General features: G+C 39.4%; 1 protein-coding gene across 2 annotated transcripts in view; it reads left to right on the top strand.

Annotated features, from left to right (window-relative positions):
- The window catches only part of ntng1a (netrin g1a), a 290,034-nt gene that overhangs the window by 61,653 nt on the left and 213,930 nt on the right, over positions 1 to 14,451 (top strand). The gene's annotated exons all lie outside the window — the stretch shown is intronic.

The following is a 14,451-nucleotide window of genomic DNA, read 5'->3' as shown; positions in this document are numbered from 1 at the left end:
TTAGTCGCCATTCTGTGTAACGAAAGCTGCAGGCCTGGTGGAAATGACTTTATTGATGAGCACAGCAACACTATTGACTTTTCCAGTAAAGCAGGAATTAAAAAGCAGCATTTCTGTGGTCGCCATGAGATCCACCCGTGTCAGTTTACCTTGGGTTTTAATATTTCAGTGCAATTAAACATCAAATTAAATGATTTAACCCTGAACTCATTCAGCTATATATAGTCTTTGAAGTTACTGAGATAGAAAATGAAGACATAAAACAGCATAAACATATATTTTCATAATGTATTCATTGTCACTTTAAAATGACAGCTGCTTAGGTGAGAACTAGATTTATTGTGATGCATTAGGGAATGCAAGAAAATCTGTTTAAATTAGAGAATGCAAACACAGGCAAGAGAGGCTCAATTTAAAAACTGAGGAACAGACCGAGTTTCACCATATCGGGGTATGGAGAAGTGCTCTGAAAACTCAATATTTGCAAAGTTAGCCACGATTTTGACAATGGAGCTTAAATCAGCATTAAAATCCCACATATAAACTAAACATATTGTCTCATATGTGTACAGAATGAATGTGGAATAAAAACACTAATTTTCCTTTCCAGCATGATGTCACCATCATTTCAAAATATATGAAATATATATTTCAAGTTTCAAACACCAGAAATTCACCTCTAATTGTTTTTTTTAGATGAATCCTAATGCCCTCATGCATCCTCCAAATATTTTACATGCACTCAGCACCATGCAAGTAGCACACACACACCTTGGCTGGTCATCTTGAAATTTGGATGGACGGACGTCATGAATGTTGAATAAAGTTGCCCACCTGTGTGGCTCTGAGCTGTTGCGTTTAATGTCAGGGCAGTGTGCGCAAGTGGACAGACAAACCCCCGAGAGTTCATGAAAGAGGCAGCCGGAACAGCAGCTCATTTCACATGCAGCGCCTGCCGAGGGGAAGCTAACGCCCCATATGCACACCAAGCCAGAGTCATTATGGAAATACATTTTGTCTGTGCTGGCTGCATTTTTATGTAGCAAGACAAAAAATTTACATTTTATATTCTCTCTCTTCGTCTGTTTAGAGGCCTCTAGAGATGATCTTTGTGTTTTGTGTGTGTGTGTGTTTGCATGTTGCTGTTATATCTTACCCCTGGCATGTTGTGACTGCATGCGTAAATACATGGCTGCTGTGTGCTTTGTTTAACTCAGTGTGTTGTGTGTGTTAATGCAGGCTGTGTGACTGTGCATGTATGAGTTTATGAATGAAGGAATAATGGAGTGCCTGCATAATAGCTTGTGTGAATCTGCAGAGATGTGTGTGTGCATGCTTGACTTGGTATTTGTGCATTTATGAGTGGTGTGTGTGTGTGTTTGTGTGTGTGTGTGTGTGTGTGTGTGTGTGTGTGTGTGTGTGTGTGTGTGTGTGTGTGTGTGTGTGTGTGTGTGTGTGTGTGTGTGTGTGTGTGTTCTTTTCACTTCACTAAATATTGTTTTAGTACTTCCTGTGTTGGGGCACAACAGAATCAGTGCTGCACTGGTGCTACCCAAGTGCTGTCCCCCGTCTGCTGACCCAGCCACATCAGAGCACCCCCTCTTGCTCCCTCTGAGTGATTTGCGAGGCATGGCTGTCCTTCAACAATTGGTTGCGTCTGCGACTGGAAGCATTTATTTCCCCCAGCCTATCAAGCCGCCACTGGCCTCAGCCTGCTGTAATTGTGCTGACCACAGGACATGTTGCTGAAAAAATGCACCGGCTGCAAGGGGCAGAGAGAAAAAAAGAACTGAAGTCAAATCTCTTTTCTTCTTTCTGAATGGTCAGGATGCAGGATGCACAGATCTACAGAAACCGGCATGAAACTTGCGAGAAAAGTACTTTCATAGATTCTGCACTCTTGCATGAATCTCAGAATGCAAGCCTTATATTAAGGCTAATAATTAATAGATGCAGTAAGTCCATTTTTACCAGTCTGTATCACAAAGTGTCTTCAGAGCCTGATGCTGACATTTTGGGACTAGCTTTCTGGCTTACACCAAAAACAAAAAATATTATTATTATTCCAGTATTTAGCATGACCATACAGAATATTGTCCAGATTATCCAGAGAATCCAGAGTCATATATATATATATATATATATATGTTGAAATGTCCTAAAAGGGGGTAAAATCACAATACTTTGAACCAAATACCTCAATGTTAATATAGTGACGATATTGTAGGGATGACAATTGGTACTTTAATAGAACATTAGCACAAAGATATTTATGATAAATAATCATCAGTAATGTGGATATAATGACGAAGTGAGTAGTCTAGTCAACAGTCTAAGTTCAGAAAATGACATCACTTTACTCTAATGCAGCCTTTAAAACCAGGAAAAGACATCACCCATGCCATATCGTGATATGATGTCCAAAATATCACGGTACATTGAAGGGTTCGACTGATTATCGGCCCTGGACGATTATCGGGGCCGATATTCAGCATTTTCTGATTATCAGTATCTGTGATTTTTCTGTCAGATTGCCGATAAAATAAACTACTTTAAATGTACTGTAAATGTGCAACTTTGGTTCTGGTGCAACATCTTCTCACACAATGTCCTGCCCACAACAATATCTGATTGGTAACATGTCACAACAGCAGGGCGGCTGTAGCTCAGTAATTGGAAGGTCGCTGGCTCGAATTCCTGGCTCCCCCGGCTGCATGTCAAAGCATCCTTGAGCAAGATACTGAACCCCAGATTAGGAGGTTGGCACCTTACATGGCAGCCTCTGCCTCTGCCATCAGTGTATGAATGGGTGAATGTGGCAAGTGTTGTAAAGCACTTTGAGCGGTCAGTAGACTGGAAAAGCACTATAGAAATGCAAGTCAATTTACCATTTACAATTAAAAGCCTTTAAACACTAGAGGTGTGAATCTTCACTGGCCTCACAATTTGATTCGATTACAAGTCAGCTGTCAACAATTCGAATGCAAAACGATTCTCAATGCATCTCAGTGTGTGGCATCCTCAATGATCTATGTTACTGCACATGGCTACTTTTTCACCATTTAAATTCCCCTTTTATTCAGAAAAGTCCTTCCAATAATTAGACTCCAGCAGTCTACAAAATAAAAGCTGCATCTTTTCAATATCTGTACCTTAGTACACAAACATTACAAAAACAAAACATTTATCCATCTGCAGTGCCTTACACGTTTGTTGTAATCTATGATAATATTGCTTTCACATGGCAGCTTTAAGAGAAGGCATTTGACTCTGCTGCACACACCTCTCTCAGAGTTGGACAGCAAAGTTGACAGCGCCTCCTCAGATCTTGGCTGATTAGCTTCAGGTGAAAATGGCTAACGTGATTAGTAATTGTTGTGAGGCAGAAGTCACACTCAGCATCAGTCTTGTCCAGTTCGTGCTTCCCGGCAAGATCACAGAATCTGACATGTGCCCCAAGATGTCTGTTTAATTCAATTCAAAGCATGGGAGCAACGTCGCGATGTAACTTTATTGTCCAGCCTCAGCTGGACAATAAACATAAGCTGCAGATTCTCAAAATGCGCTGTGCCTGCATCAATGCTGAATCTTCCACACCACATTGCGATGCACCTTATAATCGAGAGACTTCAAATTAATTTTGGAGGCTCCTGTGGCTGACAGTAAATAACTGTTTAGGAACTATTTAGCAAATAAATTGTAATTAAAATGTGATTCTTAAACTTTTTACATTGGGCCATCATCAGGTTAAATTATAAATCGGTCCCATACTGGCATACTTTGTGTTCAGTCATAATTGTTAAATAGTATTATACTAATGTAACTGTATAATGTAACTAATGACCAGCACTTTAGCATTTAGCTCAAGTACTGCTGTGTCTAAGCACAGCCACACAGAGCCACTAACATGTCAGCAGACTGTTAGCTTTGTTTTTTTTTAACAGTCAGAATTTCATATGCAGCAAACACATACAGTGTGTGAGGAGCAGATGTAGTGCGTGTTATTTCACTAAACCCTGAGATAATATGGCAGTAATGACTTAGCAGGCATCTGTTTTCAAAAGTTAACTGATGATTTGACATGAGACAATAGAGCAACCACACCCCACATTAACAGCAAGTGTTTGGTACAGCCAAGTGACCAAATGCCTTTTATTTTTCACTTTAGACTGACAATAATTTTGTACTGCCATGCCCGAACATGTCAGTTTCAATACCTAGAATAGAATAGAACACAAGAATGAAATTTGTACTTTCTTTGATGTTTGCAGCCACATGTAATAATTTTATCTGTGCTGTTTAGTTGATCGCTGTGCCGCTGTTGACTGCAACCTGCTTATGTTATTTATGTTATAACTGTTATTTGCCAATCACCTTGGTAGTGAACTTTCACAACCAAAGGTTGAATAAAGACAACAAACCATGAAACAAATGTCAGATGTTAATATCAAAATCCTCATAAAAAGGCCTGTGGAAAAAAAAAAAAGATCCACTGATACGCTCTTACCAGGAAAACACAGACAAAACAATGAGCTGGCAGTGAGTGCTGCCTTAGCAGGGGAGAACATGCTAATGAAAATTATAGAGGGGTCACGATGTGGAGCAGTACCCCTTTCAGCACACATCTTTGTGACTATAATCCCGGCGCAAATCAAATCCCACCGCCATATTGAACCTGGATAATTGCAGACAGGGGTCTGATAAGCCCTTGTAATGGAACTCTGTCAATCACTTCATGCCATATACCCTCTCTCTCCTGGGTGTTTGCTCAAATTGAATGAAGAAATCCTGGAGCCACTGACATTTAGGTCCACTGCACTGCTGATTGTGGGAAGAATGTTCTGGTTTAATTTCATTAACTGAGAGAAAGTAAAAGCAAATTTGCCGTATGAAAAGCAATTATGGCGCTGCTGACTGGAGCTTTTATGCTTGGAAAAGGTCCTCCTCTCATTGTCTGTCCAAGTGCAGAAGAGTTCCCACAATTTACTGCATGAGGTATTTATCATGAATGCAAAACACAGGCCTCATGGTGGGAAATTATTTGGCCTCAAGGTCACTATAATCCAAACTGAAGAATTTTATGTTAACTCTGCACCCATCAATTATTATTCATTTAGTTGAAGTTGCTTAAGTGATGTGTTGCCTCCTGTGTTCATGTGACAATTACATGCAGAATAACAATTCACAGAAGCAATGGTATTCATTTGTGTCCCGGTGGGCACAGTTTATCAGACACTGGACTACAGGGGCACGGGCCTGCCTTTGTCAAGGTCGGATTCATACTTGATTACAAATAGGACGGCAATAAAAGAGGACATTAAGTCAGACAAAAAACAGATGTGGTGGATTCATGAGATGCAAATTAAATTATATTTAATAATAATTTAATAATATATAATAACATTTTGTAAATCCTATACAGACAATACACTAATTATTTTGAATAACTTAGACGGTAGGTGCTTTTGTTTGGGTAGATAAAGCAGTCCCTTTAATTTCTGTTTTAAACTAGAGCAGTTGATTGAAAGAAAATTAATTGGCAACAATTTTGATGATCGATTAATTGCTTCAGTAATTTTTTATCAAAACATTAGCTTGCTCCCGCTTCTTTAATGTGAGGATTTGCTGCTTTTCTTTGTCAATAAAGACATGGTAAATGAAGAGTCTTTGGGATTTGGACTGTTGGTTGGATGAAAGAAGCAATTTAAAGACGTTACTTTGGGCTCTGGGAAATTGTGATGAGCATTTTTCACAACATTAACATTCTTAAGACTAAACTATTAATTGATTATTTGCATAAACAAAGGGCAGATTTTCTAATGACATTTTTTTGCACAGGATCAAACAACATTTTGTGATCATAGTTAGATAAAGGTGAAACTGCAGTTTGTGATGACTTTCAGTTAAATAAAACAATACTTAAATAATCAACTAGTTTTGAAAAATGTGTTCTTTAATTGCAAAGATTTCACAGTACAAAAAATCCAACGGTAGTGAAAAGGCATTTACACTGTCATTTCCTGGTGCTGCTCCTTTGTTGGAACCTGCTTTTGGTTCATCATTTGTAACCACAGCAACCTAACTTATCACACAGGATTTATAGACTTAATTGTCATCCATTTCCACAAGCCATTAAATAATTGAATATCTGACGTATGAATGCATGTTGATGATTAAAGATGATTAAAGAAAGCTGACTGGGAAGGAAAAAAATGTGAGACAGAACTGGAAGGAGTTTGACACAACTGATAAGGTATTTCTTCATATTATCAAATAATGGATGGAAAATTTACAATCTGTGAAAGTCCTCCACGGTATTGGATGCATCAGCACTCTTTCCTAAAAGCTATTTTAAAATGAATAGATTACCGTTATTTCCAAATGAGAATAAATTACAATACACAGTTTTTACAAACGAAACCAGATGAAGTACACATAGCACTGTGTGTGACAGCAGTTCATTTTTTACTGATTTTACAGAAGAAGGGATGCACAACAATCTGAATGTGGCACATGAACACTATCACACATTATGAATCCCCACTTGAAGAAACCTAATAGCTGATGAAAACTAGAGACAAACTCACAAACCAGGTACACAAGAGTGAGCATTTGATAATCAGGTTTGTTGGAAAGAAAGAAGTTACACATCTCCTTCTGACACACTGATATGGCAGCCTGTTCTCATTCCCAATGCATCTAATACAGAGCCTGGTCAGAAGTCCTCTGCTTCTGACGCTGTAGTTACCTCTCCAGTGTCACTTTTTGAAGCACCCTTCTAGTGTAGTAATGTAAAGAGCGAGAAAAGTCTGAGTAGTGGAGTGGTTGGATGGGTCATATACTGGACTCTCGCCTAAGAGACCACAGTTAACATCCTGAGTGTGACCAAGAGTCAAGATTGATTTGTTTTCAAGTAAAAGCACATACGTAAATTTTGTAATGTAACTTACCCAAGTGACTTTTGCAGTATGTAGTATGATCTTTTCCTAAACCTAACCAGGTAGTTTTTGTGCCTAAGCCTAACCAAACTGTGACCAAATCACACAGCACAAGAGTAACACCATAGTGTGAACTGTTGTAAAGAAAGACTGACTCTGGTGAAGCTTGAATATCTGTCATGTGTCGTGTGTGCTCATAGTGGTAAGCTAAGAGGTCAATAAGTATCTTTTTATAATAAATATTGCACAGTCTCTGAATGCAATGGTTTCGGTGGATGAGAATAAAAGCTTCCAGAAACTTAGTGCTATTTGAATGAATTGATGATACATCATTGTGGCGCTGATTGCAGCTGTTTTTCAGGTCCAAATGTGATGCATTCCTCCCCAGACATATTCGGTTTATGTGTAAAACAAACAAGCAGGTGTGAAAGTAGAACAGAATGGATTTACATGAGCCATAAGATCCACAGGAATATCAATACCATCAGACATGGTGAATGCACCTCACAATTATCTACAGAGCAACATACTTGAAGGTGCCCTGTGTAGGTTTCTTGTAAAGAAACAAATGTTGTGTTTACATTCAGAGTTACTCACCAAAAAGTGTTGTGCACTCATACAACAAAATGGGGACACACTCATGGAAGAGGCTGCAACTGAAATTTTAAGATCTATTTTTCACTGCATTTACCTCATGCTCTGCTGACATCATATATCTCAACACCATCTCACCTCCACCTGCTGCACCCCAGAGGCTTGTACTACAAAGCAGGATTTGAAAACCTGGGCTGAGTTATCGAGTTGATAACCTCGTCTTTGTGACTGCTTAGCATGATTGTGATTGTTAAGGTTAGTGAAGCCAGATAGCAGAAAGATAACCTGGGTATGTTGAACTCTTCATAGCACAGGCATCTGCTGCTGTCCGTCTGTCTGTCTCATTCTTCCTCTCCCATCACTGGTTGGGATGGTTTGTATGCATGTCTTTACTGCATTTGTATTCCCCACAAAGCTATTTTCTTGACTCCTATTGCATATATGATATAATTCAGTGTGTGTATGTGTGTATCAGTTGCCTCCCTCTTCCTGCCTTTAGTTTCTGCTGCACTCTCATTGTGCCCTACTCTTTTCTGTCTCAGACTCCAAGGTGGCCCAACTACAAGCGCATTCAGTTTTAGCTAAGACAAAATTAATCATGTTAAAAATTTGTGGTAGTGTCTGGAAAAGCTGATGAAGAAGTGAACACGCCTCTGAACTGTTTGAGCTAGAGGACCCATCCTGACAGGCACTGATGCAGATTCTGTGCCGTCTTGAAGGTTTTATACTCAGATCAAAAGACAGGCAAATCATCACAGACAAATTCAGATGACAGCTTGACCTATGACTGATCTATGGAACAGAAAATCACTTTACTATCATCAGCTGATCTGAGACATAAGTCTTTAGACTTCAATAGATGGTGTAAGTATGTAGAAAAAGCAATAGGTTTGTTGGGGAAGAAAGCCGAGCTGATAAAACTATGCAAAGACAAGTCACAAATTGCTAGACACAGCATTTACATACTTAAAAGTGCCACATCTTGATTTCACGTAAAGTACTTCTAAAAACATCCTGCCACCCCTGTGATACCCCCTGCCAACCACTGACCACACACATAGTCATGCACATTTATTCACTTTGCTTCCGAAAACATTATCAATTGTTGAAGAACAGGCCACTGCTGTTTAAACAAATCCACGACAAAACGGTGAAGTGAGATGAGAAGTAAAAACTTACAGAAAGGGTGCTGAAAAATCAATCATGGCCTTTATATCCACAGCTTCAATTCCAAAGTATCCTGCTGCTTGAGTGCCATGGGCTGTTCTCTCTTTTCATCCTGTGAACATGCCCCCTCCGAGGTGGTAGAATAGTCTGAGTGCATGGTAGAGGTCACTACCTACCCACCTGTAATTCTATCAGAATCACAACAATTCCCGCAACTCTTGCTGGTCTGAGAGAACACCGTGGATTAAAACCTGTTGGTCACACTGCAAGCTATCAACACACATAGGTGAAAGAGAGGGCCCATGAACTTCTGAATGGCTCCCTGTGGCTGCACAGTGTCCAGGGAAAATGTGTTGCCCTGAGCGGGCCATGTCAGAACCATCAGGGTGCGGAAATGTTTTTAGACATAACAAAATGTTCTGATGACTGAGTGGAATCAGTAGCAGACAGGTCATGGCAACCTGAGAACAGAGTAACTCTTTTTTAACAGACTAAATGCCTTTATGCACCAGGGACATGACAAATGAGTAACATGAAAATGTGAAATACTTGTCTGCAAATATATTTCACATTAAAATATGACTTGCAACATTTGTTCAGCATCTTGTTCAACATCATCCAGTGATGATGGTCTTGTTCTCCTCCTCCTCACTCAACAGAAGAAGAAACAATGCTTTGGGTCAGTGTTCGCCTCAAAATTCTAACCCAAAACATCAGTATTTGATGACCTGGGAACAAGACTCAACTGTCAACTATCTTTTTTTGCCTTAGTGCAGTAAGTAAGTACAGTACTTTGGAAAATTGCACTTTAGGGTGCACTCACACTAGGCAATCTGTACCGTGCCCAAGCATGTTTGACCTAATTACTTTCCATCGCGGGTTTTATTGACTATCGATTTATTGACTATCGATTTATTGACTATCGACTTATTGACTATCGATTTATTGACTATCGACTTATTGACACTGGTTAGGGCCCCGTCGCAGAGGATCAGGACGTTTTTTGGAGGTTTCATCTGTAATTGGTATCAGCCCTGAGAAAAACATATCAGGCAATCCCTTCGCAAGATCATAGGTTTAACATTAAACACCATCTTTTGAAATTGGTTGCTGTATTTTCAAGACATATGCACAGATAAATACACACATGGTGGAAACCAGGCTAATGCAACCAAAGACATTACTAAGATCCATTCCCTTAAATAGGAATTTTGTGTTGATGGAAAATGCTGCTGGGTTGTCACCAAGTAAAGACAACCAAACACTGTTCAAAATCCATTCATATTTATTGTGACATTACATTGTGTGTCTACTTGTACTGTAGTGATCATACTGAGGGTCAGGTTTAGCCAAAGCATTTTAATAGACCTCCATGGACCACACCTCTGTACTGTCACGATAATGAATACATCGTAGTTCAGCAGCTTTCCCTTTCAGCTCTTCTTCTTTTCAACCCCACAGATTGATTTAGCCACTATTATCACTCCCCTATTCAGAAATATGCTAACCGCCAGCTCTCGCAGAGTTCTCTGAGCCAAGAGCAGTTACACCAGAGAGATGTCTCAGATATTCAAATCCTCGACTTTAAATAAGGGGTAAAGGGCTGTCAATCAAAATGCTTTAAATGTGGAGAAATCCTGGAATTTATAGGTCTAGATGAGCAGCCACTGTCTGTTGTGGGGGACTTTGACTTCAAACGTTCTACTTATTACATTTTGAAATAAAGGTAAACATGAAAAGAGCAGCAGTACCAACTTTGTCTTTTGATAACACCAATTACAATCTAACAGAATCTTTTTTGTTTTTAATTTTTTAACTACAGTGCCAGCAACCTGCAGCGAGTGCACAGCATACTCTTTGCTTTATGTAATAAAACAGAAGCAGAATATATCACAAGGGTAAATGGGAATCAGGGCCCAGTGAGAGGCCCTTGGGGCCAAACTCTGCCAGGTTGCTGGTCTCAGCACAGGCCTTCCTCGCCAAGCCTGTCTCATTAGTAAGGCAGGGAAATGTCACAGGATGGCTGGTTGGGTAAAAGAGGTTGACCTGACTCACCAGTGGAACCGTTCTGGGAACCTGCAGCTATACTAAAGTAATGGGCAGAGCTCTGAATATTGTTTCACACATTGTTCTCGTATCCATGTGTGGGGCTTTTGTATGGAAGAAGAGAAAATAAGTCAGCGTTATAAGGAGGAAGTAAGGGCGGATAAAAAAGTCCTTGAGAAGGATTCTAGTAATATTGCATCACTTTTTCTGTGTTATAATTGTGCTTCCTGAAACACAATGAGGGGAGATGAGAATTCAAAGTGGTCCGTGGCGAATGATGAGAGAATGATAAAACGATGCCCCGCACATCCTGACAGAGGTTGAAATGAGATGCGGTAGGGCTGGGACAAAGATGAACCTCAAGGGAGACATAGCAAGAAACTTTAATGAATTCTTATTTTGCAAGGCCATCTATTGCATCTCTTATGCCGCTTAACAAGAACCAGTCACTGTTTTGAGGCAGTGGCGTTAAGTGTCGCAACCTCTCTGAGCACAAGGAGGAGGAAAAAAAGGCTCTCGCTGAAATTACACTTGATAGAGTTAGTGAGTCTTCAAGCACTATTTATATACTGACATTTGGCAACAGGTCTTGTGAGCAATAAGCAGCAGTGGAAAGTGTTTCAATATTTTCTATGTGGTTGCTGCAGTGTGAAGCAGGGATTAACGGACAATATTGAACAATAACTAAATGACACAAGGTCATAATTGCTTTAATAAAACTGTTACAAGCATCTGTCAGTTCATCTGAAGGATTTACAGTCAGATATCCAATTTTGAAAACACTTTTCGAGACAACATGCAGGTAATATTGTGACTCCCTTATGGTCACTGAGCTCCTGTATTTTTGTTATTAAGCAATGGCAGCGCATGCAGCTGCAAATGCCATTAGCACCTACAATTTTTGTGATTATTTTGACTTTATCACTGAAACATACATTACCTACAGCGTATGACCAAAACACTGTACATTAATCAGCAATGACCAGCCAGAATGACCCAGGGAGGAGTGTAAGAGTGTCAGGATAGCTTTGCTAATCCATCTTGGATTTAAGGCTGTGCCTGTCTAATGTCCAGTAGCAGGAAAATGACAATGGGTGAAATCGACTGCTGCACCAACATCTTTACAGAGACCTGTCTTCACCACAATACCCTGGACTAAGCTATTACAGTATTTGATGAGATATTAAGTTCAATAGATTAAATCCTATGTTATATAAAAAGACAGTCAATAAAGCATGTTGTTTTATATGCAAAGCTATTAAATGGATTAAATTGGCATTTAATTATTTTTTTAAACTACATGAGCTCTTACATTTTGTGTTTATCATACCTGTATTGGATTGATACAGAAATAACAGAAATTCCAAATGTTTTTGTAAAAAAGGCATTTATACTTTTTGTTCCCACTTTCCTGTGTTGACACTCTATGGGTGTTTCAGTTGCTGTGTTTGGCTTTGATGTTCTTTTCTGCCAGCTTATCTCTCAACTGACAACTGACCTTTCTTAAAGTGGGTATCACCACACATCTTACCAATCTGACCAAGTATGACCCTCTACCCCATCCTTCTCAGCATATCCAGCACTGGGTAGGCAGCTGCTATTCTCCAATAAACCTTAAATGACAGGTATCTGGCACAGCTGTTGTTGGAGCATTCCTTATAAAGCACATCAGGCGTATTGTGTAAACAGGGATTACCCTGTAAAGACTTGTTCTATATGAGCTGGCCAGGACACTTAGGAAGGGCACTGAACAGAATGATAAGTAAACTGGAAGTGAACATTGTGTTTGAGAATGTCAGGAGGTTGATTTGGATAATTAGAATTGGGAGATAGTACCAAACAGAAGAAGAGGCTGCATGACTCTGTTTGTTACAAGAAATAAAACAAAGTAGTTGCTTGTCTTTAAAGTAAAAGCAGCATGAAGAAGTACATTTTGTTTTGTCATGTAGCCATACAGTCTTACATAGGCTATGGTGTTTCGATGGGTGTGTTCTGGGCATGGACCTGCTGAAGTTTATTGACTGACCATGGATGGAAACTTTCTCTTTGATGCCACTCTTTTTTATCTGTTTGGCTTGTTGCAAGGTCCTGAAGTGATGCTATGAGAGAAGACAGCAAGCCAGCTTCAGAGGGCAGAGATCACAGTCATACAAAAATGCTGCAGAAATCCCATTCAGTGAATGGCTGCTGCACACAAGCTACCACACACAAATCCTCTTAAAATGTACGTGCATCTTAGAACAATGGACAGTGCCTCCTCATCAATCAAATGTCACAATGTTTTAAGTGCTCTTAAAGCACTTGCTGGTGTCTCATTGCAGCAGAAATGTCACAAAGTTCAACTGATTATTGCAGAGATCCCAATTCCAGAACTGATTAAAAAATTGCTATTATCAACTGACAAAAATACAGGTTGCTTTCTGACCAGAGAGAGCTGTCGTTAAGGGCCATGGCTGGTGGCCGTATCTGACTCAAGGGCTATTCAAGTCAGGTGCCAAGCCAGCGGAAGCAGGGTAGACGTTCGGACATAGGCAGTGAGAAGCTAGGAGAGTCTCCTCGCTACCAGCTTAAGCAGTCCCTATTTAATTCCACTTTTAAGAAACACCTTGTAGGTTTAGGGACCTAACCCTTATAACGGAGAGCTGGTCCAGTACCTCCTGGACAGGGGTATACTTGGGATCTAACAAAGGTCACAAAATGGAATTGAAATTTTGGATATGGAAATAGCACTGATAGTAAATATCTTTGACCACTTTTATATGCAAAAAAGTGTAAGTGATTTGCCCAGAATGGGGTTGAAAAGCTTGTGAAATTCTTCAATCGGACATTAAAATATTTTGGAGCTGTGATAGATCACATTGAATTAAATTTTTAATGTTATCCAGGTAAATATGGAACAAAAAAAAAACAGCCTTGTTTTGTCATCAGGTGTACAATTATAAAAATTTCAGCTACTTTGCTTTTTCATGAAGGGTCAAACATATGTTATGAAACAATATAATAGTAGCCAATCTAAGTAGCTCTGTCATCTTCTCAGCATCATTATTAACTCCTTTCTTCTCACTTTCTTTTGCCACAATGGTTTAGAGTAAATGGGAGTTTAAGGAATTGCACTCTAGATGTGAATATATTTTGGTTAATGGAGTTTTTTCTACTCTCTTAAGATTTTAAAAATCTATATTTTTTAAGCTTTGACCTCATGCTTTCAAGTTGAATGTTTGCATCTATGGCATGTTCAGTCTAATTGGTTTAAATACTATTATCTTTGACATAATTGCCATCACTTCTAGAAGACTGAGCCATTCTGCAACAAATTAAGCCAATCAATAGCAACCATGTTGTGAGATGGGTAAAGTTAATGTTGCAATTCTGTCTGTGGAGACTGTGAAGCCTGTTAAAACGACCAATAGCTGGATAACGTGATCGAAGGGGCACGTCCCATAGTTCTGTAGTGCAGTGTCAGCAGTTCTATATGAGGTTCTTGGACCGATGGGTGTTTAAGACATAGAGTCAGCAGCTGTTTTGAAGTAAAACTTACATCTGGGAGACAGAGCTTCATCTGTCTGGTGGTGGGATCAAAGATGATGAGCATCATATCAGACAATGCAGGGTAGAAGATATATTAGTTTAACAAAATTGGTCAAAAAGTTTTTTTTACCAAACAGGAGTCACTAAATATGAGTCAGCCTGTGAATTTAATATCAGG

This window comes from Pagrus pagrus (genome assembly GCF_965226575.1).
Source record: "Pagrus pagrus genome assembly, chromosome: 20".
Classification (NCBI taxonomy): domain Eukaryota; kingdom Metazoa; phylum Chordata; class Actinopteri; order Spariformes; family Sparidae; genus Pagrus; species Pagrus pagrus.
The sequence above is the reverse complement of the archived record's forward strand: the minus strand, read 5'-3'. Positions and strand labels throughout refer to the sequence as shown.